The 27,669-nt window shown below is 36.0% G+C and overlaps 1 protein-coding gene across 1 annotated transcript in view; it reads left to right on the top strand.

Moving 5' to 3' along the window:
* Positions 1–27,669, top strand: part of NRP1 (neuropilin 1) — a 120,389-nt gene that overhangs the window by 14,019 nt on the left and 78,701 nt on the right.

Genomic DNA, 27,669 nt, shown 5'->3' with positions numbered 1-27,669 from the left:
ATATCTCTTAGCCATAAACAAAACAAAATCCCTGTACCCCATTAGGGGTACAAGAACAAGAAACTCTCTTGTTTTCCTCGCAGTGAAATTATCACTGTAGTCATTTAACCATGGAGTATGACCAATTCTGGATCCTCACAATCACATCACATGTCAGTAGGGAATCGTGAAAAATATCTAGATGTTTCTTCACTGTATTTAAGAGAACATGCGTCAGAATACCGAAGCATTATTTATGCTATGGGTGAGTTGTAGCCAATAAAGAGATTTTTGGCACAACTAAACTCTGTACAAGCATTGCTTTTATACACGCTTTATTATACATTTTAATTTTATTATCTGGGATTCTTGCTTTCTAGGAGTAGCAAAGCATGACCATCAAGGGTGCCTGATTCCAGGAATATTCTTGGTTCGAAAAAAAAGCTAAGGATGCCAAAAGGCAGGAGATATCGGGGTAACACAGTCCCCCTGATGTTCACAGCATTAATAATCCCATTTTCACCAATGGTTTCTTGTGCATTGCCGTTGCCTGTTTTTGAAAGAAAGTCAGCTGACACGTTTAAGCTGAATACCATCTATTTCTTGCAAAATAAAAGTGTAATCATTAATTTACACTCCTTAAGAGCTACCTTAAGAAAGTCTGTTGTTAGGGAGTTGTCAATCAGCATCGAGATTGCTGAGTAAAAATTCTATAAAAATGCCTGGTGACCCTGTTAATGTTAAATGACTTGGAATTATATATATATTATCTCCTGTAGCTTATAACGGAAAAACTACATCTTCAAAGTTTTCTGTCAAAAAGATCAGATCAGAGATATAAACGTTTTTTTTTTTTTTTATCTCTGTCTAAGGCTGTCATCTGAGAATTGTTCCCAGAAGATATCATATGGCGGTCCTTGTTTTAACAGAGTATCATTAGCTGTGCCAACGTGATGCTTGGTTTTCAAAACATTCACTTTTCATATCATAAACCCAGTCTGAATACATTCCGATTTGTCTATTGCAACAATCCAATAGGTTAAATGTAACCAGTCCAGGCAGTTAGAGGGTTAACGCCTGTTGCTAAATTTAGCATGCCGAAATTCTCACATTCTGCAGTAGCTAACACAAAATCTAATGAAGTTGAAAAATGCATTGTATTTCCGCTTGATCTCAAAGCTAAACCGTCTTGCACTTAGTGCCAGTATATTTTATCTGTTATAGGCCCATTGACAAGATTCTGCTTTTTAAACCATCTCAGTTTATTATCATCCCATTCGTATACTTTGTTGATTACATTATGACAGAATATTAGTTCTAGACAATTAAATCCTCGGCTCATGAATTAACACTCTTTTTTTCATATGGAAATGTTAGAATAATAGGAAAAACAATATTTTGCTGAGAAAAGATAGATGGATCACAATGAAGGAAGATTCTAAGTAAAAAAAAATTACCCGGATATGTGTCTAATTTTCATTTTCCTTTCTGAAGGCACACAAACATATGCTGCAATTTTAATGTGCTGCTCTTGGCAAAACTGCTGCCATTTTTATGCACAACAACTAAAAAATAAACAGACAGTGCTATATAATATTTTATTTTATTTATAACTAAACATTTTTTACAAAATATATACAGTATTCTACTTTAGAAGTGCAATAGGTTGTGGTGGGCTTCACAAACACAACTGTTAAATAAAGGGGCCCCAAAAGAGAGGGTACCAACAAACTGTCACACAGCTCTTTTTTTCCCCCATTAAGTCTCCAGAAAAATTATGGTTCTTTAAGGGAGATAATATTCAGAGGGCCATTGGGGTACAGTCACAGTCCTTACATATGCATTTGTTGGGCCTGTATTAAACCTAAGACCAAGGATTTATTTGAAACATTTTTCAAAGAAGATTTCTAGAAATCTCTTTTTTTTTCACACAGAGACACATATCAGCTATTGTCAGTTAATTACTGCCGTCTAATCATCGCTCATTATAAAGTTGGATAAACAAACAGAGGTCATATGGTCTTTGCTAGAAGTGTAAACACTCACTTAAAAGGCACCGTTTTGTTATGTTTAACACTTATGACTCAAGGTAAAGATGTTAGTCGCTGGAATTTAACGAAAACATCTGGGTGATAGAGGCCCAAATTTAGAGTTTTTAGGAAAATTTTGTATACAAAAGAGGTATTCTGTGATATCCTTTTATTAACTATGTTACAATAAGTTTATATAGTTAAAGAAAATAGATATATTACAAAGAGAGTCTCTCTCTCTCTCTCTCTCTCTCTCTCTCTCTCTCTATATATATATATATATATATATATATATATATATATATATATATATATATATATATATATACAAAAAATACACAAACATAACTAATAATATACAATGGTCAACCACAACATTAAAACCACCTGCCTAATATCACCTGCCTAAAGTCCCCTTCGCACTGGCAAAACAGCTCCGATGTGTCAAGACATGGACTCCACAAGACCTCTGAACGTGTCCTGTGGTATCTGACGCCAATATATTAGCATCAGATTCTTTAAGTCCTGCAAGTTGCAAGGTGGGGCCTCCATGTGTTGGATATTTTGTTCCTGCACATCCCACAGATGCTCCATCGGATAGAGATCTGGGGAGTTTGGAGGCCAGGACAACCCCTTGAACTCTTTGTAATGTTACTCAAACCATCCCTAGACATTTTTGCAGTGTGGCAAGGTGAATTATCCTGCTGAAGGAGGCCCCTCTCTTCAAGGAATACCTTGATGGGATGCACATGGTCTACAACAATCTCTAGTTAGGTGGTATGTGCCAAAGTAAAATACTAAAATGCCAGAACCTTAGGTTTCCCAGCAGAACATGTAAATGAGATATATTACCTCAATGTAGTGTAAAACGGTTGCCAGTTTTAAAGTTTGATGCATAATTCCCCAATTTCCTTAGTCAAAACATTAATTTGCGTACGTTCGGTATTTGCGCACGAACTAACTGTTCGTGGATCTCCGTTCATTATTGGCTATAAAATACTATATCGACGACTCCTTGCTCCCCACTCCTATATATCCGCTTACACGAAGAACATAAAATGGAGAATCTTCCGTTTTATTTACATCAACTATACATAGTGTTTGTCTTGTACAGAATATATGTGAGATGTTGTGACAAATGACTGATTATAAATTGCAATCAGTTTTAATCAATCTAAAATCTTTGGTTTCGTATAAATCATTTTTGACTATATACATATGCAAACATCTGCCTTAAGCAAGCAAATAGCTTATGTGTGTGCTTTCATTGATATAAATTATCTACGGTGGCACAGGACTTAAGAAGTGTAGAAGCACTTGGAAAATGTGATTTAGCTTGTTTTGGGAAAAAATGCTATATACACTAAATGTCAATTTTCAACTGATAAATGGATTTGAACATTGCACTTACCATCGAGGCCAATGGTGACGTGTAATGATGTGATACCATTTATCAAATGGAAATGATGTAGAATATACCATAGTTAAATATTAACCATATTTCACTTACTAAAAGGGTAAGGTGAACACTGAACATGCGCGAAAGGGTGATATTTTCCAACATTATCTAAAATCAACTGGAAAAAGTAAAGATTTTCAGGATGTAATTGAATCACTAATGGAATATACAGAATATATAATTTTTTTTTAAATTAATAATTTATTACATTTATTTTGATATTTTATTGTAAGAAACTTTCTACCTTATTATCTCCCTCCTTATTCATGTAATGTAGTATTTTGGATTGTTTGCAATCATTTGGGTTATTAGAAAAAGAAAGACTCACACTGTTAAAGGACCGTGGCTCCCGACCGGGCCCCTTTCAGCGATACCCATCGGGTGGCACTATGTGCACGGGCCACCCGATGGACCACCAGCTATACCTGCGGTAGTTCCACCGCTGAGTTACACAGTACAGTAAGTGCAGTAGTTACAAAGTATATGTATTCCATGTACAGTAAATGCAGTAGTTACACAGTATACATACAGATAGGAAGCATCTTCCTTTAGAACAGGGGTCCTCAAACTCCGGCCCCCCAGATGTTGCTGAACTACAACTCCCATGATTCTCTGGCTATCTATGTAACTCAAAGAATCATGGGAGTTGTGGATCAGCAACATCTGGGGGGCCGGAGTTTGAGGACCCCTCATTACTAGAATAGATGAAAAAAGTATTGTTTTTAATCCAAAAACTATTGCAGGAACCCTTCACATCTTCGACTCATATATTTTTAACCACAAGCTTAATATTTGCAGTAAACACTGAGCGGAAATGGACATTCCTCAGCATTGTTTATTTTTCCCATGTTTCCCATGCTGGCTGGCAGACTATAACAACCGAGATTGGACTGTCGCTGCATATTTATTTTATGCTTCTTTTATATCCGGCTTTTGCTCTTGTTATGCAAATCAATCTTTTGAGAATGCTGTTTAAATAAACCCCCTTTTCACTTCGACAGTGAGTAAATGTCCAATATTGTGTTAAGTAAGACAGGGACACATCACGTAATTCGCTGTTCCAAGCGTTCCAGCTCTCAGACAGGGTCACACGGTACCATCAGCTAGACAGGACGGTCTCACTTATTCCCACAGGTCTATAAAAAGGTAGGCCATTCCCAAGTGTTGCTGTAATGTCCGATCTGAATGAGATTAAAAGGCAGTCAGACAAAGGACACAAGCCGGCTTTATGGCCAGTGCTGTCTCTAATGTGGGTTTATTACCAATTCTTCAAGCTTGCTGGTCAACAAACATTGTATAAGTTAATTAGATGAAATGTACAATAAACACACATTAGAATGCTTTCCCATAACATAGAACCTGGGGTTATTTTAGTAGCTGAAGTTTTAAAAAGGAATTAGCATTGATACGATGGATCCTGCTGAGTTATTAACTTTTAATTACCCCCATCTCACCACCCTCTGCTGAGTCTTCCTCTGTGTAATGTTACTAAATAAGTAGAACTTTATTGTGTTAGCGTCATCCACAATCTTCTTGTTACTTAGATACAATCTGTCTGATTCTTTTTCTTCCTCTATGAGTACTGCTAGAGGGCTTATTCACTAAACTAGGAGGCATAGCGAATCTACAAGGGGATTGTAAATTCTAGACTGGAAACACTCTTCAATAAATAGAATCGTAAATATCTCCCCCTCAATCTAGCTGTGTTTCCAGTCTGTATATTGTTGACCAACGTTTTCAATTCTTTTGTTGTCACCTTCTTTGATTCACCTACAGGGCTGAATTCTCAAGATTCCAAAGTAAATCCAAAGTCAATTTCAAATTTTGGTCTAAAAGCATTAGATTGGTAAAATGAACCCCCGTATAAGGAGACAAACCATTTCAGAATGGATTGACAAAGTACATGGTGTACAGGATTTATTGCCGCCACCAACTCTGTCCCTAGAAGTTGCGGCACTGAGCCGAGCCTGGTGGTGCTCATTGGCTGAGAGCACACAGTTGACGCTCTAAGCCAATGAGCCAACCCTCCACTGCAGGGTTCAACACAACATAGCAAATGGAAAGTCCTTGCAGGAGTTTTTGCACCCAAAATAGGTGGCGGCGGGAATCCAGCGGACCCCAGGTAAGTTGTTAGACTGTTCTTAAATGGTTTGATTACTTACGCAGGGCGTGCTAGCGCACTCCTGGCACCATAACCACAATAGTGACCTTAAAGTCACTCCCTACCATGAAATACTGCCTAACCCCTCACTCTCTTCTCTCACCCTCCTCGCTCCTTAACTCTAGTAGTGGTCAGGTACAGTTAGTTAGTGAGCGGCAGACCATGGGTAGAGGGGTGACAAAGTCGGTTTGAACAGAAGAATTCTACAATACTAAATCAGATAACAAACTGATGTCATTGACAGTTGGCTAGTTAAACTAATTGTATCCTGTGTTTGCTATGGAATAGATATGTTATATAGAGACTCAGCACAAAGTTACATTGGTTTGTATTGTCGTAGCAATCTCACTGTCTGGCAGCAAGCGATAAGGATCGAACCCTTAGACAGGCACCAATTAGACAGTGAAAGCAGAGGAGAGAGAGTTATTTTCTCTTTAATATAAGCTACTGTAGCTTAACATAAGCTACTTTAAAGGCAACCAGATATCCCTCTGCATGCAACTCTATCCCAATGTAGCAGGAAAAGTTCTGTATTCCTACACAGAGCTGCTGCTGGTATTCGGTTCTGGGGATTACATTAAAGCACACTATTTTAGGATATTTACAGCCGGTCTGTGGAATCTTAAATTCCCTGCATGGGTGTTAAAGCCAGACTTCAAAGGGGAAAACACCAGAGCAAGGCTTGTTTTCAGCTATCACACAACTCCAGCCTGTACCCACTGGGGAGAGGGTATCGCTTCTCACTTGTAATTAATTGTTTAAGTTTCAAAAGCAATCAATCCGGAGCCGTTTGTTACGTTTTAAACCAGTGGAACAACTAGAGTAATTAAAATGAAATAACTGATCAATAAATCATACATCAAGTCGAAAAGTAAATGTTTATGTGTAGAAATGACGGTATGTTTTTTAACCTCTTTGAGCAATAGCCCAAGGCTGACATTAATGGGAGTTGTATTAATAACTAGTTCCAATACTATTGGAATTTTCTATCCAGTGGGACTTTTGGTTAAAATGTTAATTACCGTCCTTTAACGTCCTCAAAATATAAACAATCGGTGGTTTTACAGAAAAGGAATGCTCATCTGCAACAAAGCCTAAATTAACTCAAAATAAAGCTTTTATGTCCTCCCTGACATGTATGTGGACATGCTACTTTGTTTCTTTGAAGTCCCTTGAGATGACCTGTTAGTAAATGATGATGGATAGATGTCAGTTTTTAGGTCTTTGTGGGAAATCATTAAGAACCAATCAAAGTCAGGGAATATTAATGAAAGGGATTGGAAGGTGGTCTCCTGGGTAATGCCTCGACTCATTGTAATTAGTTACAATCGGTCAAGTAACTTCTGACGTGACGTATAAAGATACATTTTCCTTTGAACTGTGAAGCTGGATTATCACTCCCTTAACGCCTCTGAAAATAACATTTTGTATTCACAAGCAAAAAAGTAACACTTGTCAATAGCAGATTGCATATTGATATGTTCAGAACTCAACGGAACTCAACGGAAACCCAACCATGAGACTCGGTTGGATGAATACAGAGTAAATCGATGATTCCTTACATTGCACTCCAAATGTCTGTGAACTACTATTTTCAAAAGGCACAGCCATACAGTAGGCATCATGGGACCTGTTCGCTAGAACTTGCAGTGCTAACCCCAACCATCTCTTGAACAGATATAGAATTTTCAAGACAGTAGGTAGCATGCTAGAATTCTTCTGTTCATATTAAATGCTTTGATAAAAAGGACAAAGGTGACTATGCTAGCACTCCAAAGAGTTAAGTCGGGAGAGATGGGTAGCCAGCGTTGTCACTGTGATTGATCTCCACCCCCTTTAACTATGGAAAGGTCTTGTGAGGTTAATTGAGGCAGACAATGAATATAGCCAGAAGCCAGGCTGAACAGTCAAATATTCACTTTTCTTTCCATTACATCAGTACGGATTTTTAATTTCATTTTTCGAACAACTTCTATGGGCTTTGTGTTTAGAGGATGAAGGTAACAGTGTGGTTCCTTGCTGCCTTTGCACAGCAAAAAAATATGTTAGCCGATGGGAAAGTAAATTCACAGTGATTATGTTTACAATGAAAAAAACAAGAAAATATATATTTTATGTAGACTTGCTTGCTTCCGAAGTCAATACCCAGAATACCATTGAATTGGGTAATAATAAAATCTAGAAACCAGGACATATATCTGGAAAAATTCCAAAATGCATCTAGGCTTTCAGTTTGGTTACATTGACATTAAATGTGAGATTCACATTGAATTCTCAATAATTCTCATTTTAGTGAATAACCCTCTAATTTAACTTTTATTGATGAAATGCTTTGACATTTTTAGAGCACTGGCAATTTCTGTAGCACTGACTACCATTAGTAAAAGGGTTTTGCAAGATTTAATTTGACTGAAGTAATACGTACATTTGGTAGATTTTAATGGTCGCCCTATTGGGCTAATCCATTTGACTTACCTTAAGTCAAGCATTAAACAACAAAAATAATTCTAAAAATAAACAATAGGTGGATTGCTCATCTGTGTTTGGATGTTTTCAAAGACTTTTTAATGGAGATGAATATGTTTCTCTTGAAGAGGCTCTTACCTCTTCGAACGCGACAAAGTAACGTCGATATCTAGGTACAAATCTTAAGTCTTAAGTACTGATCTGTATAACCAATTTTTATGTTTATTTGAAATGATAGCAAATTGTTACCAACAGAGTGAGTGAAAGGCAAGGTGACGAAATCTGTCTTCGGAAAAACAAACAAAAAATAACAGATGAACCGAGAAGGCTCTTAAGCACATTTTTCTTATTGATTCTATATTTTGAAAAAATATATCAAACTGTTCTCAGGCAGACATCCAAGGGCATGTGAAGGAGAGGAAACAGCATGAGACTCTCTTAAGATGTAAAGATCATAAAATCTCAATTCAAGGTAGGAGTGAAAAATATTGTAAGGTTATCTGAAGGGACAGCTTATTTGGTGCCCTAGAAATTTAATATCCTATGGAGTTAGCGGATACCTGTGAAATCCAGATGGCAAAATCACAAGGTCTTAGCTGTGTTTACACTATATATACAGCCCTGTTAATAATTAATTCCATTTAAATTGAATCTAATTTACAATCTGGAAAAGTTTGTGTCGTATGACCAAAGCCGTGTGATTTTATGAGCTCCTATTATTGAAACCCTGACCTTAAATGAAAGGACTACATTTTAATATTTCCCTGCTCGTATATTGGTAATTTAATTAGTGGTTTAGTCAATAAAACTAGTTTGCCTTGGAATGGGAATACCTTACCCCTTGGTGCCTTAATCAGGGGTTGTGGAGAATTGACAAGAAAAGTGAAATATACGTTTTGTAGACTTAAGTCTTCGAGAAAGGTTTTACGCTTGAAAAATGGGTGCAGTTCTCAGACGCTTGTTATTCCAAAATCATGTCAATAGATGAAAAAAGGTCATTAGTATTGCTATACCCCCATTATTGTGCGTCTGCATCGCTGAACTGACACAGCAAATCTTTACAGAAATATACATTTAAAACCAAGTTCTCTTTTCCAATTTAAAGGTCTTTTTAATACAATGAAAACGTATGATACTATAGTTGATGTAACAGAGAATGTATTTTCACGTTATCCAATTCAAATGATAATTATAAGTGCAATGACTAAATATTTGTGTAGCAGAAATAATATTTACACGTTAAATATACTAACATTTGTTTCTGGTGGAACAGTTTCAACGATTGCAGACTGGATGTCCTTCTGTGCATAGAGCTAACACCTCATACAGTGCAGGGCAAATGATGTGTTTAATATGTTCTCTTCTGGGAATGCTTAAACACCTCGAGTATTAAAATTTCACTTTTTGGCCTCTCTTCATGAAAATTAAGTGCTTCAAGCCACTGATCATTAATTAAAATCCTTGATTGACTTATAGCTGCAAACAGTTATTAAACATTATTTATTGCCTGCAAGCAGTTTTGGCTGCCCCTATATTAATAACCAAATCCCCCAATTTTCCATATGAATACCTATTAAGTGGTATATATATATATATATATATATATATATATATATATATATATATATATATTCTAGCAACTAACTATTTATTAGTATACTAGATTGCATTTTAGACTTTTAGAAGCCTATTTTATTATTTTATTTATGATAATTCATCTATAAACAAACTTATCTAACTGATCAGAGGCGATAACTTAAAACAGATGTACGTGAACTAAGTCTACTAAGCATTATGGGAAATGTAGTTTACACTCATCAGCATCCAAGATAATGGATTATATTGAAAATGTGTTGAGTTCTTAAACAATTGCCAAAGATCAAGCGCCGTTTGGAATAGCCAGTCACAAAAATAATTTCTGTAACAAGCATCTAACAAATAAACAATCAGGCTATTCTTTTCTTCATATTTTGACTCACGTTTAGCATTAAGGACGCCAGTTATTTATAATTAGGTGTAGTGGTTAGGACTGGCATTTTAAGGTTGAGGGTAATGGTTAGTTTAAGAGAACTGGAGTTTGAATTGAAGGATAATTGAGAGAGATTTTTAAGATGAGTTTAGGATTGTAATTAAGTTTAGAATTCGAGACAAAGGCTAGGACTTATGGTAAATGTTGAGGTTAAGATTGGAGACATAACGATTAGGGTTACAGTTAGTAGACTATGAGAATTCGGTTTCAAATAAATATGACTCATCTACATTTTTGGAGAACAGCAGTTTATCCAAAATCCCGAACCCTGAAACCCTGTGTGGACAAATCACAAAACAAAACGGACAAAGCACTAAACCATTTTGTTTGTTTTGTGATTATTATTACAAAGATAATTGTTGGGTGGGAAAAAGTTGATTGATAGTTAGTGAACAGCCACTATAAGTCGATTTTATTCACAGATCAAGAAATATATTACTATCTATATGTTGCAGGACACTGTTTGGCCAATTATTGTTCCCTTTTGGTTTTCCCAAAATGATCACAAGTACAAAATTCATAAGAAAACGAAATGTCCACATGGAAGAAAACCTCTTTTCATCCAAATCATTTTTTTCCGGACGAATTTAACTTTCTCTTTGTCCACAAATCTAGTAGTTCGGTTTTGAGAATAGAGTAATAAATTAGTACAAGAGTTTGGGGTTTTGGGTTAGAGCTACTAAGGTTAAGGTTATACATTACTTAATAACATCCACTATTTATGTATATGCAAATATGAGAGAACGTTGATTACCAAAACAATCTAGTGTGGTAAGCTGCATATAACAGGTTTCAATCATTAAGTGTATTCTTTCAAATTCTTAGACAGAATACATATATGCACCAATACTGATCATAATAATAAAGCTAAGTGTTTTTGAGGCCTACGTATTCCCTTATGGAGAAGATACAAGTTTGTCAGAGATCTAAAATACACAGAAAGGTGCTAATCATTGGTAAAATCCTAGGATAAGTTCTGAGACAATAAACAATTATACAAAGTATAGCATTGCCAAATTGTTTGGCATATGAGAATAGAGAAAATGTTCACATATTATGTTTATCTTCTAACAATCATCTATTTCACATTCTCGTTGTATGAATGAGCTTTTGTTTTTTTATCTCCTTCTGGTCCCTCTGAATTTTGGCAGATGGCAAACATTCGATCTTCTGAAGATAATGGATGTGTTTCCTTTTATTCCTAATTAAATCTCTCTGTACTCGAGCAACTGTATTTATTGTCTGACAGCTGCACTAGATATTTCATAGGATCAGGTAAAGCAAGAGGAAGTTGTGTTTTCTGAAAATATATGATTAATTCCTTTAAAAGGCTCATATTTCTTTTCAAGAGTATTATTTATTTAAAAATAAATTCACTGCTGTGTCCCGATGGTAAATTTTACCGCCATATTAACCAAAAGAGTGAAGCCAAGAATAAATACTATATGGCAAGTGACCTACTATGTACAGATGCCTCCCATTACCCTGAGTGATGCATGATAGGACTTATGTTTGCCACAGTAGGTGATTTACTATACATTGTCTGGTGTGGTGGTTCCTTTCCCTACCATAGGCAGCATACCGCATTTTGGCTTATCTCAGGAAGCACTCGGAAAACTGTTTCCACGTCAGCTCTTCTTCTAAATTCTTCCAAAGGCTTATGGCTTCTGTATTCCACCTGGATCTACTCCCAATTGCATTGCCCTAGTGATGTTTTAATGCTCCAGTGCACAGATATAGCATTTCTGATCTTGATATCACATAGATGATTCTATACCATCATTCCAGTATTCTAGAATCCCTGACCCAGCTAAATATCTTGTTTATCCATTATTCTTTAATTCCTGACCTTTGCATTTTTCTGACTACACAGCCTATTTTCAGTTCCTGGCATTTCGCTTTACTGTACACGTTACGGTCAGCCACACGATAGTCCCATTATATACTTTCTGTTTCCCTATTCTGATAGAACATTAGGTTTAAGTTCTGTGTGCTATAGTCAATGTTCATCTTGCCATATCTTGCCTGTTGGTCAACGCTGAAGAGCAATGAATGAAAGCAGAACAAAGTCATTATCGAAAATCTTTTCAGAATGATTAACACTTTTTTTTTCCTGAATGGACTTTGTATGTGAATAATTTGAAAATGATACCTTACAGTTCAAATGAACAATATTTAGCAAGTTGACATAATAAGAAACATGTGTAGTCTGGAAGAATCCCCATTGACCTTGACATGATTAACGGCGCACATGTGGCGGTAGCTTAACTGTGGGTTCTACAAACCATTGATTCATGCCAATGAGGTGCTAAATAGATTCTGGAGGAATTTGAAAACTTTATACTTGTTAAAAACCTAAACCTCTGAGATAAGAGAGGTGTGATTGTGCATGTCAGCTTTTGTCTGGTTTAAAAAAAAGTCTGCTTCTCATTTATAGCCACTCTTCACTCATAACAATGAGTTTTCAAGGTGCAAAATGTGTTGCCATTCTACAACATTTCATCTACATTCACAACAGGAGGAAAAGAGGTTAAAAAAAAACCTGTAAAACAAAGAAAAAGTACAAACACACCACTAAAATGTAAAATTAATAAAAAAAATAAAAAAAAACTTGTAAAGCATCTCTTGAATTTTACTCACGAGTTAGACCCAAGCTGACCAAAATGGAAAATGCACCAACAGGTTCCAATTAATGTTTTTAAGTTTACGTAGATATCTACTTCAACTGGCTGTTGTAAAGTGTCCTATCAGGTGTCATTGCTATTATTAAAGAAAATATTTGGGCATAGATAACTCTTCTTTGTGGGATTGATCATGAGCATATTTAATGTACCATTAACATCAGAATGACTGGATTGAAAACAGCAAACATTCGCCACCAAACAATAAGCAAGGCCCCTAAAACCTTTATTGCTTTATCCAGAGTACTGAATAAAACGCACTGCTATGAAGCTCGAATTTAACAGTAGGTCTAGCCCTGTGTGGTGCAATAAACTGGGCTTTTGTGTTGAAATGATCAATCTTAAGAAATGTTCTTTTTTTGCCATTGGCTATATACATCATGTCGGGGTTTTTTTTGGGGGGGGGGGAGGGGGGGTTGTCTTTCTTTTGTTCCTTTGTCTTCATTTTTTTAAATAAATCACATATTTACTTCTAAATATTACTAAATCTTTTAATCCAAGCAACAGAATAATATAGTCCAGGAATCTGAAATTTTACTTTTACATCTTCCTACCTAAAAGACATGGTCATTTCTGTATTTAATATAAGAGGTGCAGTAATTTTATTTCCTAAAGCAGATTACATTACTAAGAACATACCTTGTTCAATGCTGCAGACGGGCGTAGGGTTGGGGGATGGTGGCTCTAACTGGCTCATCCATCAAATTGATGACTTGATAGAGTCAGTAGAGCTACATTGTATCTCTGAACATGCTGTCACATCATGCCTTAATGGAGGAGTGTGTCAGCATACAGACTTTAGGATGAGCCAAACACCCAAGTGATGTCATCACACCTTAGGGGCCACAGACAGAATATGGTCAATTTAAACTGTCAAATGTTTTTTTTTCTCTCATTAATTTTAGTGATAGAAATATAATTTGTATATCCATGCTACAAGTAAGTCATTCATTTTGAAGAATTTAAGTTGCTAATATTTTTATCTCACCGTGTTACCAATCAAACAATGAGCATTCCGGTGACAGTTAAAACTCTAAATTAGATCGTTGTCAAGTGCTATGTTTTATTATTAAATCCGTCTTTGGTATTACCTTGTCATAGATATAATCAAGATCCCACACATGGTGACATCATTCAGTTATGTAGAATCCAAATTTGTGCCTGTACTAGACTGCATTATCCTACAATATTATTGCAAATATTTTTATTTATTTTTATAGACAAAGTCGTGGTTATGATTTAATTAGACAGAATTTGTTTTGAATAAGGTTACTTATATAAAGAGATATTACGGACTGGACAAAGCAAGTAAAACGTTCTTCAGTAGTTCTTGAGTTACGACTCTCCAAGGGCCAGATCATTCTTCTGTTACAAAGTAGCGCAGCGAGACACTGCAGCGTGTGCAAAAATAGACCAAACGCATTGTCTTGGGAGCTATCAATGTTCACCCAAAATATTGGACGTGTCTATCAGGAGGTCAGATTCTTTTCCCTTGTAAACAATCCCAACTCAACCTCCCGTATGTTCCAGATGGAAAGAATCAACTTAAAACCAAATTTTTGGACATTTCCACGTGGACGTACAAAGTGCAGAAATTGTGCATTCCTCGCTTATTGAAAACACTGGTGTTTTAGACACGTTAACATTTAGAAATCAAAGTGTCAACAAACATAAATGTTATTTTGTGAACGTGATTAGTAATTTCATTTCATATCAGTCAAAATAGGTGTTTGAGGCCCCCAATCCGGACCTGTATAATACCTTAACCAGTAGATATTTGGTGTGTACACTACTGATTTTTTTCTAGCTAATCAGAAGGGTGTCTCATGAACGATATTAGAAAAGTTCATATGACAAATACGGTTTGTAATTGCAGATGTGATGGGTAGCCTATTACCCCCTGATGACTTCCAAATAGCTTTACAATATCAATCTATTATCGAGAACCCCAGATATTGAATGTGTATGTAGTAACGACAGTATGTATCAATGTAGGACAAGATAATGGATGTAACACACAGACACCTATACATTTTGTAGTATAGAATATCTTATGTGTTATGATCAGCACAAACACAGCACAGTTAGTGGTAAATTCCAATGGACATTTGATTGACATGTTCTTAGATGCATTGACAAAAACAAGACGATGCATCTAAGATAAGCATTCTACATTATGTAGTAGTGGAAACGTTTCACCCCTCTAGAATCTTCTTCAAAACACCAGAGGATTGAATTATTTGCCATTTTATTCATTTTATTTTATTAAGGGAAATTATTTGGAAACCCTGCAGTTTATTTGGGAGTTTATTCTCTGCATTATTATAGCCAAGAAGGGGGCTTACATTAAATATTCATTTTGCATATCTTGCTTTTAGATCAATAAACGTAAGGGCACTTTTTTTAAAAAAAAGTGAAAAACATAAACGGGAGATGTATTTTAATGCAAAAGAGTATACGCCTGCAAATTAGAATATAAATGATGTGTTGGATATTGTTTTTATATTTCTTGAGAAATTATTAGCAGCATGACAATGCAAAGACAGGACAATTTCTGTGCTAGACAGACCTGTTTAAAATCATTTTTTTCTCATTGAGCTACAATAGCTAAGTCTCAAATCCTAATTAGCGCGAGGGTAAGATGTCAACTGCGCCCTAACGAAGTACAGAAGAATTATAGCTTTGGTAATAGCTGAAAATTTGGACTTGGCAGTTTTATAGATTGCATTGTGACTAAGAAAAAAAATCTAGTCGCTTAAAAGCTTTTGTGAAAAGGTTGCTTTCTGCAGAGACACCCATGGAGTGCCTATTTATAAAAAATACCCAATAATTTCTGTTACTTACTGAAGTATTGGTAGAAAAGAAATCTCTTGATATTAAATCAATACAATCTTGTGTACTATGTCCTGCATTGAAAAGCGTCCCTGGGAATCGGAGGTGGAACTAAAAAAAAAACAATTTAAAATGTCAAGCCACAGGGTCACAGTACATTTATTATTGGAAACTCTTTAAAGGTAAAAAAAATATTATTTGTAATGTTTTTCTATGAAACTTTCAGCTTTTCCTACATATAATTTGGCAACACTTGAGACTGATGAAAATGGCGGTACCTGGGGATGGGGCTTTTCCGCCAGGGGGAAGTTGTTTTCATTGCACACCTCACTTCCTGTAGTATATTAAACAGCTTCTTACCCTAATACGAGCTCCTATATTGCTCCCAGGAGCAAATTTAAATTTAAAAAAAGTTCAAAAAACTTTGTACTTTCATTTATAATTTTTTTCGACAGATGATGCCTGTATTCACAGGATTACAACATACAATAATTGCGGTCCGATATTGCTTTTTTTTTTTTTAAGTGTTATTAAAGGCAATGTAATATACCTTACTTTTATGTCAGCATATTTTCACTAGAAATTTTATGATTTTTTTTTTCTTTCAACTGAAACAGCCAGTTTTTATTTTTTTAATTATTATTCCAGTAAATTCCTGGCTGGATTTTTCTTTCCTAAATCTTCTGTGGAATAAAGTGGAAATTAAGTCACGCTAGAGGGGGCGCAAGAGATGTAAATCATGTGCTTTATACACTTATATGTATAATTAAACCTAGCATAGTGTAATCTTTTTTTTTATGTATAAAAAAAATATATATTTATATATTGCATGTTTATTAAAGGGACACTATAGTCACCCAGACCAGTTCAGCTCAATGAAGTGGTCTGGGTGCCAGGTCCCTCAGGTTTTAACCCTTCACATGTAAACATAGCAGTTTCAGAGAAACTGCTATGTTTACATTGCAGGGTTAATCCAGCCTCTAGTGGCTGTCTTCCTGAATCGCATTGAGCATGCAGAACGAAAAATGCTTTCCTAGGGCGTTTTTCATGTGTGCGCGGCTCTGGCAGCGCATGTGCATTCGGCTCCACTCGTGAGCTGACATCGGCGGGGGAGGAGAGGTCACCAGCGCCGAGGGAACCTGGCCCTGGATAAAGGTAAGTGGCTAAAGGGGTTTTAACCCCTTCAGCACAGCGGGAGGGGGGACCCTGAGGGTGGGGGAACCCTAAGTTTGTTTTCCTGACACTATAGTGATCCTTTAACTATTAAATGGAATTCGGATGGTCACTGATTGGCCCAAAATTTGCATCTTGGCACTCTAATACACCAGGAATCCATGTACTGGTCCCCTTATGTATAAGGGAATAAAATGTTTGTCAGTGTTCTGTGCCAGGGAATGAAGGTGATGGTCCTATTCAATATAAGAGCAAATGAATACCTGGCAGTTTCATATACTAGGAATCCATTCTTGGCACTCTTCTTTAAAGGGGATAAAGGTCTTGACACTTTCGTATACTAATGAATGGAGGTACTGTCACCCTATTCTACTGGGGAATAAATGTCCTTTCACTCGGCTACACTAGGGAATAAAGGCTATGAGACGTTTTCTTGCTGAGAAGAAAAATGTCCTGGTATTCTCTTACAGAAGTGATGACTCATTGTTGGCGCTGAACTGCAAAGATGTGGACTACAGTTCCCATTATACATAGTCAGCCGCACGGTTCCAGTGCCAGAGGTTATCCACAACTGCCATTCGCACAAAAAACCTGGCACACAGTGACAGACAGGCTGCTGCCATTGATATTTATATAAAGTTCTATTTGAAAAGAATTGTGGAGTGGCAACGAAAACTTGAGAATATTTCGAAAATAAACCTATATATGAAAAACGAGGTCCATAAGACTCCGTTTAAAAATGCTGCACAGTATGTTTACTGTAACCATGAAAATCAAAGCAGCAGCACTCTTTAATTTAACGCTGGTGTTTATTTTTGTAAGGACTTTCCTTTCAGACCACGACTACAATATCAGTGTTCGAGAGACAATGGGAAGGAAATACAATGTTTCTATTTCTAAAACTGACATGTCTCGAAAACAGTTGGACTATTTTCTGTTATTGTTGGGCGCTTTTCTTTTTTGTTTTGTTTTTTAGTGGAACTTCCTCTTAAATGGCTTTCCTAATAAATCACAATTTCGCTGGGATAGCTTAGCATGGCTACATTGTTGATGGTCAGTTTCAAAAAAACATTATCTTTGTTTAAATTAAGGACAGTACAAAAAAAAGGGGGAATTGCATTTCAATGAAACAAGCATACATCAAACCGGGAACAGCCAAGACCTTTTCAACAAGTATCAAGAAGGGTGGGGGTTATGAGGGGGAGGAGAAGAACATCTGACCTCAAAATTCCCATATGGCACAAGCTAATAAAGGGGACATACATTTCAATCATGTAAAGAGGCCATTTAGTATTTGTAGTGTGCTATAGAAAGGGAGGGTAAGGTATTTCTAACAAATGCACTTTCCCCTGGCGTTCTTTAGTGAAAGTGTTTATATCATGTGAAGAAGTATGCTAGGCTTTCAAATGTTTACAATAGTACAAGAGAGGTCTCTTGTTCATCCCAAATAATCATAGTACATAAGGCAACAACACACTCTCTGCTTGATTTCTTCCTTGTCAGGGGTAAATTGAATGCAAATAATGCATTTGATATTAATTTCGTCTGGTATCCAGTGGTAACAAATCACCATCCTTCATTCTAAGCCATTTTCATGCCTATGGATTTGAACAAGAGGTTTTTGGGAAAGTGAAGTGTCCAGGGAGTTTAAAATGTGATCAAGCCATGAAAACCCCATACATCATCTGGACATAGAGAATGAAAGAGTTCATTAGACAGCATTGGCTATCTTCTTCAAACCCTCATTGCATTACAAAGCTTGTTGGAATAGGACGAATGGCTTTGAGCCAATAAAGCAGGCAACCAGTATCTGACTGAAGAGTAAAGGCACTTTACATGGTGATATGCGGAGGGGGGCGGTCAGCTCCATGACAAGTATAGTTATTGCTTTTATTGTTTTAATTTATAACAATTGTCATGGAGTTGGCAGGAACAATATGGAAAAATTAAGTCTTTGGATGTCGCGATGGGGGGGTGTGGGGGTGGGGTGCATTAGTCACCCCCACCCCATGATATGCAATGTGTATATATTCTGAGGATTGTTTAGTAAATGGTAAGTTAGTTGACAGATTACTTCTGTATATATATATATATATATATATATATATATATACACACATAGGGAAATATCTTCCAATATCTCCAACTCAAAAGAGAAGAACAATATTATCTAACTCAATTATTTTGGGGTAATATTTATAGTGCAGTAATGCCAGATCTGGATGTCTTTGTAGCCAAACAAAGGCAAGAAATGCATATGTACAACTGTTCAAACAGAGTAATATTCATTAAAATTAAATAACTTTGAGATGTCTACACTTGCAATGGTCTAACTCAGGGGTTCCCAACCCAGTCCTCAAGTACCCCCTACCAATCCAGGATTTAGGGATCACCCTGTTGTGTCTAAAGTATTTTTTTTTCTTCTTCTAAAAACACCTTAGACGCAACAGGGTAGTCCCTAAATCATGGACTGTTAGGGGGTACTTGAGGACTGTGTTGGGCACCACTGGTCTAATTGATAGGTAATTTGTCTGGTGAAACAGATTGGATCAGTGAGGCTGTTAGACAGCTGAGCTAAAACTTTAAAAGGGCCCGTGATTGTGAAGGAATATTTAAGTGGAGAGAGTTTGAGTATTGGGGTGTAGTGCCCAACTGAAACAGTTTTCTAAATATTATATTATGGATCCCTGCTTATCACATGGTACTGTTACTTTCCTCTGTTCTAAAGACTTGTGCTTTAATGGTTTGGGATACTTAAGGTTAATGATTAGGCCAAGTGTGTGCAAATACAGTAATTGCTTTATTAATTTGAACACCTTGTAATGGGCTAAACTCACATCTTCTGATCCTTGAGCAATATAAATCCTACGGAAAATGGCTACATGATCATTTTACTGGTAAAGTCCTTAATATTGAATGATGATTACTAAACCTCATAGCTGCAATAATTATCACTAATTAATCAGTGAATAGAACCTAGCAAATGGAATACCTTTAGGCTTCCATTCTTAATGGCTGCGCAAAGCAGTTTCTCATTTCGTAGAAATAAAAAAAAGAATTATAGGTTTGTGATATCACGTAATACAAACCATTCCAAGATACGTGGATTTGCGTGGCTGTATCGAGCTACAGGCTTCACATAGTAATTAGATTTTTTTTTTCCCTTAGATTCAGCATTACATACTAAATGCACTAATTCTAAGCATTAAATCAGTCAGCTACATCAAAGGAGACACTTAATGGATTTAGATTTTTTATACCCACAATTAAATGGTTATTCCTGTCTAATTGCACTAATTAAGTTATTTTAACTGAGTTGGCACAGATCTTCTGTTGGGGGGGTAGTCAAGAAGGAAAACTACGCATTGTAAATGTCGGGCAATTGCAGCTTACTAAAAACACTGAGCTACATTCCGTCTGTAGAACACAGGACATTCTCAGTGATATCCAGAATGATGCCATCCTTTCTATGTACAACCATACCGACAGATACAGCACAATAGTTGTCACTAAATACTGGTCACTTTCTACCCTTCACTATATTACTGGCACGGGAGGATTAGAAAAGGATTATAGATAGGCAGAGGCATTAAAGCAACCTCAGTACAATGGACCCTCTTAAAATATTAACTCCTTTGTAGCAAGGGGTTGGGAAAGTACCATTGTACCATATATCAGGGGTAGGCAACCTTCCACACTCCAGATGTTGTGAACTACATCTCCCATAATGCTATTACAGCTGTAATCCTGCCAAAGCATCAGGGGAGATGTTGTCCACAACATGTGGAGAGACGGATTTTGCTTATTCCACCCTATATTATTGCCCCGGCAAACCATTTTCCAATTAGGCAGCCATGTCTGGCTAAGCCGTAGAGTTACATCACATGCCAACGTTGCTCCCCCATGCCCACGGATATTGGAGAAGTTGCCCGTTTTTTTTAGTTGTTACATCACCCCTCAAAGCTGTTACATTACAAATATATAGTAACACAACCTGCCTGCTTTAACCATCTGATCTCCTGTTGTATGCATCTCATAATCTCTAGAGTAAAATTGGGAGTTATGTGCCTAGTTTATTGAGTTAATCATTTTTATGTAAATCCAGCTGTCAGTTTAAATAAGCAATTTCAGATAAGTTTTATTTTCTTTGTTGAATATATATATAAAGACCCATTGTGATTAAATACGAATAAAATATTCGCTCCTTATTAAAGGGGAAAAGAATTCCATTATGCACACGTTAATTAAATGTGCCTTACACGCCAACTGAACACATCATCAGTGGTTTGTATGTATCATCTACTCAATTTACAGGGAGAGAAAATATTCCATTCATCATTATTAGAAGTGGTGTGTTCTCACTGCTCATTGGTCTTCGCAATGATGTCATCGATAAAACAAAAGGGTCTGCCAATGAGGGAGCGGGGCTGTGTTACACAGTTGCCTTCAAAAGTGAGCAAGGTTGAACGAATAGACACAAGACAACCCACCCTGCTAATTCAACTCAAAAGAAAAGCACGTCCCATCTGTGCAAATATTTCGCTTTCAGTAGCCTGAACACACGGCAAGCTGAAGACTTGTTTACGTTTGAATTTTTTTTTTTTATATATCAATTAATTCAGAGTGATCTGTACTTGGTTGATGAATATGAATTACAATTTGGTGGGAAATTGGCAGGAAAGAAGACGTCACTTTGTAGAAGGGAGATGCTGCAAAATGACTTTATAATACATCCCAGATGGCATGTTTTTACTCACATGCACTATTTAGAGCTGTAATGTGGATTTTACATAAATACCAGAGTTCTTGCCTGGTGGTGTTATCAGGGAAGTTAGAAATTTGACTTCCCCACCTAACAAATCACCATGGAAATTTTTTTTACAATTTTGACCTCTAAGTCAATGTAAATGTATATGTATAAACTCTCAGTTATTGCAAATTGCCATGCACATACATATAAAAGTATAAACACATTATAAAAAAGGTTTTGGTTAATTAGTTTATTGGGGTTTTTTTTGTGTGTTTTTCTTTTTAACAATCGTTATTTCGATACATTTTTAAAGGGGATCTGTATAATAATAATAATCTTTTTGGAACTATAAGTTTTGTTTGATTGTTGTGTCGTCACCTTGTTTCCATCCTCTGCATGTGCCTACTCTGCACCTGCCTCTGTCTTCGCCAGCACGCCTACTAACATTGTCTGCATCCCCTCACAGAGAAGCATTGGGGAAGAAATGCACACTTGTCGAGAATTCAAATGCTCCATATGAGCAGTGTTGATTAAAGAACCAAATCTGACTCGGTTCCCGCAGAGAAAGTGCCTCTAGCGGCTGTCAGGAAGACAACTCCAAGATATATGTTTAAACTACAAAATGGCAATGGTTTACGGAGCAGGGTTAAAATTAAAGAGCTGAATTGTTTGGAATTTAAATTGAATTTCAAATTTTAGGCAAAATTCACTTTGAATTCCTGACAATCCCTGCTTTAATAAATAATACTGACAGTAATCAAATACTTTATATCCAACCATGAATTATAAAAACATTGTAATTTCAAGGGAAAACATTATGCATTAAAAATTAAATTAAATTTATCCACCACGATATTGCATATTTTAACATAGTATAGGTTCCTGCTTTTAAATGACTAATATTTGGAGGAGGAAAGACAATTGCCATAACCTTTTTAAAGAGCCAGGTGACTAATAACAGCCTTCCATGGTGGCCAATATTGTCAGTTATCTATAAGGATAAAACAATAAAGTATTGGCATAGCCTCACATGCCACACTTAGATTTTATGATGGTTATAAAACAGGTAATTTTTCATCTTGAAGCCGCACCTGATCTTGCATGCCCTGATTTAATTAGGATGGTTACATTTGGTTTTCGTGGTGATGGTGTAGTGCAGATGGCTCTGATAGAGATCCTTCCCTGATTTTCATTATTTATTGGAACGGACTGTAGAGACATACTGTATGTATTTCATTCTGGCACAGAAACATACTTCATATTCTGTGCATTTGTTTTCTGCATGGAACTTTGCCTGCATGTAAATGAGTTTATTAGAAAATTTCATATGGAAATCAGATCATCGCCACGTTTCCACAAGCCGTTGCCTCGTGTTTGTTTAGATGGGTTCTTTATTCTAAATGTATGTTTCATTTTATTAGAGCCTGGTTGATTTTAAATTTTACCCATAAAATCCTAATATGGCTTGAAACATGCTGGATTGTTTGGCCATGTGTCTGACACTTTCCTTAATAAGCGTTGAACACAGCTTCATTAGATATGTGTATTTCTGGGAAAAGTACTAAATATGATGCACACTCCAAGTACACTCAATTGGTATTTGAAAATGTTGCACTGCAAATGGTATTTTTAAATAACCACCTTTCTACACGAATATCAGCGATGGGGCTTGGAAAAGCGTTTACTCGAATTGTTTATTTTTCAAAAAATTGTAACCACTCACTGAAGTTCTGCATCAATTTCTCTTTCTTTGCCCATCTGTGATTATAGTAACGGTAAAAAAAAATACAACACATATCACTACAAATATGAAGGCGTTCGGTATTGTTCTGTAACGTTGTGACATTAGATCATTTTGACATTGAGCAATGAGGTTCAACCAATCCATATAATCAAGTGGGAACCAGTACAGCTGCCATAATCTATACTTTATTCTCCAGGGAAAGAAAGGAAGGGAGATTTTTTTTCTTGTTGTTTTTAATCTGGATCGAATTTGATCCTTTTATAATGACTTCATAATTCTCATTTTTGTTATAAGTAAATACTACTAACAATAACACTAGGATTTGAACATTATATTACAATCCATTAATTCCAATTTTAACATTTCTATAACCCGGGGGCTAGCAGTGGACATGCTAAAAATGGCTAGGGGCATCAGCATTATAAACAAACAAAAAAACAAATAAAATTGTAATGTCAGACCAGTCATTATTTGCCCCTTTGCCAGTCTGCCCATGAGAAGTTCCGCATGTTCCATACATTTTCTAATGGACCCAGCATTCTTTTATGTTCTGAACTAAATTGTATCCTTGTAGACTTGGAGCTTGCAGTTATATATCATGTTCTATGGAACGCCTCTGTCTTATCAGGATATAACTGAAAACAAGAAAAATCTCATTATTCCTTTCAATGAACTTTATAAATAAATGAAACGGTTTCATTGGGGAGTCTGGAAATTGCTCTTGATCCAAATAACCACACTTGGCCACAACATATCAATCACTGTATAGTAAAGAATATATTTTTCATAAAGTTATATTAAATCACTTTTGGCATCATGTTCCAACAATTTAATAAATCACGAGGCATGTTTTATATCTTTCTTTCCATAAACTGATTTCCTTGGAAATATTGGTAAAATATAGATAGTGACACAAATTCTCATAAACTCATCTTGTATTAATTCAATAATTCTGGCCACTCAAAAGATTGCTGGCGCTATAGCTGCTGTTTCAGTTGCCACAATGTAACCTTTAGCTCACTTCATCGTTGATTCAATCCATTAGTTTTGTGTCGTCTTTCATCTCCTGTGATACATAGAGAAAGCTTGACCCTTCTCCACTCTTAAAGCCTTTGTGCTCCAGGGTCCCTCCTCCCTCCTTTGCACACTATGATCACACTTCAGTGTTCTGTGCTCAGGAATACCACAGAGGTTTAACCAGAGAATGCTGTTGTTTTTTCCCAGCAATAATTCATATAATGTGAAAAAAAAATTATGTCTATCACACACTTTTATAAAGACGGATTAAAGTGAACGTTTAGGATCTAAGCGTAAATCAGGGCTCCGTCATCCTTTTCCTAGGTGTGTCGTAAGGCAACTCACAACAACTAGTTGTATACTGTGCAGCTCAATAGACTATGTTGGTGCTTTAATCTTTGCGAAAACAGACACATACTCGCAGAGGGAGTCTATAAATATATTTAAAAAAAAAAAAATTGATTGTCCGTTAGAATAATTGTTCTGTCTATTTAGCTGCTTATTCACTAAAAAGTAAGTTTTGAGTTGATTTTTAAATTTTAGGCTGAAATAGTCATGATGGAACAGCTCGACCATCTCACCCAAATTGGAGAATATTTTTTCCAAATCGCACATTGTATTGTGCAATATGCAATTTGGTTGTTTTCTGCCAACTAAACGTGGTTTAACAGCAATTTGGACAAGACGTATTCTAGCCAAAGTGTTTAGCAAGTACAGATTTCACTGGGGAGAGCGTGTGTGCGTATGGGAAGGAAACCAGATTGGTTTGTTGAGATTTTGAAAAAACTGACACCTTTAAAAATTGTAACAAGTACAAGAATCTTATTATCCTGACACATGAGAGCCCTGTGCATCCAGCCACCCATCACATAAACTGTCTCCCCTAAGGTCAGAGAAAGGAAGGGGAGCAGGAGACATCATTGTCTGACAAACATGTCCAATTATTGGCCTTGATATGGGTGGAAAGAAAACAGAAGGCAATTAGGCTGGTTGGACAAATATCGTGTACATAAATTCTGCACAAAGGATTGTTTTTTTGTGGTCCTGTGTCAGATATGTGAATGTGACTAACAAGGTCTGGCTACCAGGTTTTTGACTGGGGGGCAAATTACCCTCATTGGCCTAGATATCAATCAGAAAGTCACTGGAGGGATCCATATTGACCCAGAAATCAAGTTACTTATATCTCTCCATCATACACCATATACAGTATGATCTGTAGGCAATGCTGTAGGTAATGCCTGTATTTGGAATGTTATAGAAAAATCACATGTATACTGAGTAATATACTAGAAAATATGAAAGAAGAAAAATATTAATGTATCCTTCATGTGGACTCAAGAAGAATCTATTTGGAATTCTGAATATGCCTTCTACAAGTAGCTATCATCACCCAGTACTCACCCAGTACTCAAAACCATCACTGGCATCCGAATAGGTACGAGTATTTATATTCATTATAGTATTAGTAGGATATATTTTATGAACCATCGCGCTAATATGTTATGATTAAATCTGACCTAATGCAATATTTTCCTATCACAATTACACAGATCTCTTTAGAAGTTGTAATCCCTTGAAATTTCAAATATTTTTTAAAATGCTGCCAAAAATATAGCCCGATGTTACTTTCAAGATTTACACACTATATTTTATTTTCTAATGATGATTAAGACATGAATTCTAATGTGACATCATTTACGTGTGTATGATATTCCAGAAAACAATTACGGTAATTCCTATACTGAAGCATCCAGTCCACACAAAGAGCAGCATATATAACCAAGTGCTAACAAACACTAGGCAAACAAATTAAATATACATCATTTATGTGACCTTTATGTAAAATGACTTAAAACCGTAACGCATGAATTTAGCATGGAAGTTAGCTCACGCATGGAATAATTTTTTATTTTTTTTATAGAGCATTAGTTTATAGGGGAATAATACTGGTATTGTTTTTCTGCATTTTGTATCAATCCTGAAAAGCAGAGACGTAGAACGCTCATTAAATGCAGACATTTCTGAACCGTATTCAACTTCAAAACTAATTCTATACGATTTTGCAATAATAGGTCATATTTGGCAGGAACAAAGGCCAACAGCAACTATAACAGTCAAATTTATCGGATGAAGTGCGGCTAATTCAATAATCCACATATGCTAATGTTTATGACCCAGCCAGTGCCATTTTCTTTTCTTTTTGATGGCTGGCAATACTGGAATACAAATTATCTTGATGAGGTAATGGTTTTTTTTTTTTCTATGGGAGAACCATTACCTGTCCACTCTAACTAGTGATATCATCTAAGAATCAATCCCACGGGACCGAGCACAACATACATCTTGAGCTCTCAAAGACTGGCTACAAGATTGTTGAATAAAGAATTAACCATTATAAAAACATTTATTGTCTCAGAAGGCAGGATACTTTTCCTGTCATGTTCGCAATATTGCCATTTTATATGAAGGGACCTTAGGGAAATGGATGGAGTGCGTGACTTTGTAACCTTTGTTTGAGCATAACTGGAAAAATAATTCCATCGCAAATAGACAAATTACATTATTCTGTCAATTTTTTGAAATAAATGGCCTTATTATTTTAATTTTGCTATGTCTTTAATGGGATATTTATTGAAAGACAAGATTGTTTCTTTGCAATTACACATCCAAAATTATTTATTGCAGTGCCTCATCCTTACATAATTTGAACAGGGACGAAGGGGGGAGGTTTAAGACAAGTTTCACTTTCATTTGGTGAGGGCTACTTTCTTATTCTTAGAAGATTGCATTTTATTATCTAGGGAATTTGATTAAAAAAAAGTTTGGCAAGTCAAACACATGGAGAGAATTATATATTTTAAACAGAAGTAATTATGGGTGGCATTTTTTTAAAATCTTATTTTAGCCTAATTCCATTGGAAGCCTGATATTTCATAAAATACCAATACCTAAACTTAGTGGCAGGAAATGTCAAGATACTTTTTCATGTAATTTTTTATATATCATCATTATAAAGCATGGAACTGCTAGCCAGAATCCCCAAGTGGGGGGGAATGTCTCCCTGTATTCCAGTAAGGAATCATTAGTCTACTCCCAAGTCATTCAGATGGATTACTTCTCTGTAGATAATTTTTTGCACCATGTTTTTGTTTTCACTTCCTTTAATCATTTTCCTTCTTTTTTAAGGGGTTTTATTCTCTAAGCCCAAGAGTAGACAGTGAGGATTTCAAAGACTTCAGTGATGTTATATGTTACAATAATCTTATTTTTGAAAGTTATGGAACTTCTGCCCATTCCAAATAATGTTTAGGGGGAAGGTAGGTCAGATAAGGACCTATCACATAA

The sequence above is a fragment of the Pelobates fuscus genome, chromosome 4 (assembly GCF_036172605.1).
Source record: "Pelobates fuscus isolate aPelFus1 chromosome 4, aPelFus1.pri, whole genome shotgun sequence".
NCBI classification, from domain to species: domain Eukaryota; kingdom Metazoa; phylum Chordata; class Amphibia; order Anura; family Pelobatidae; genus Pelobates; species Pelobates fuscus.
This window is presented reverse-complemented; position numbering and strand designations above follow the sequence as displayed.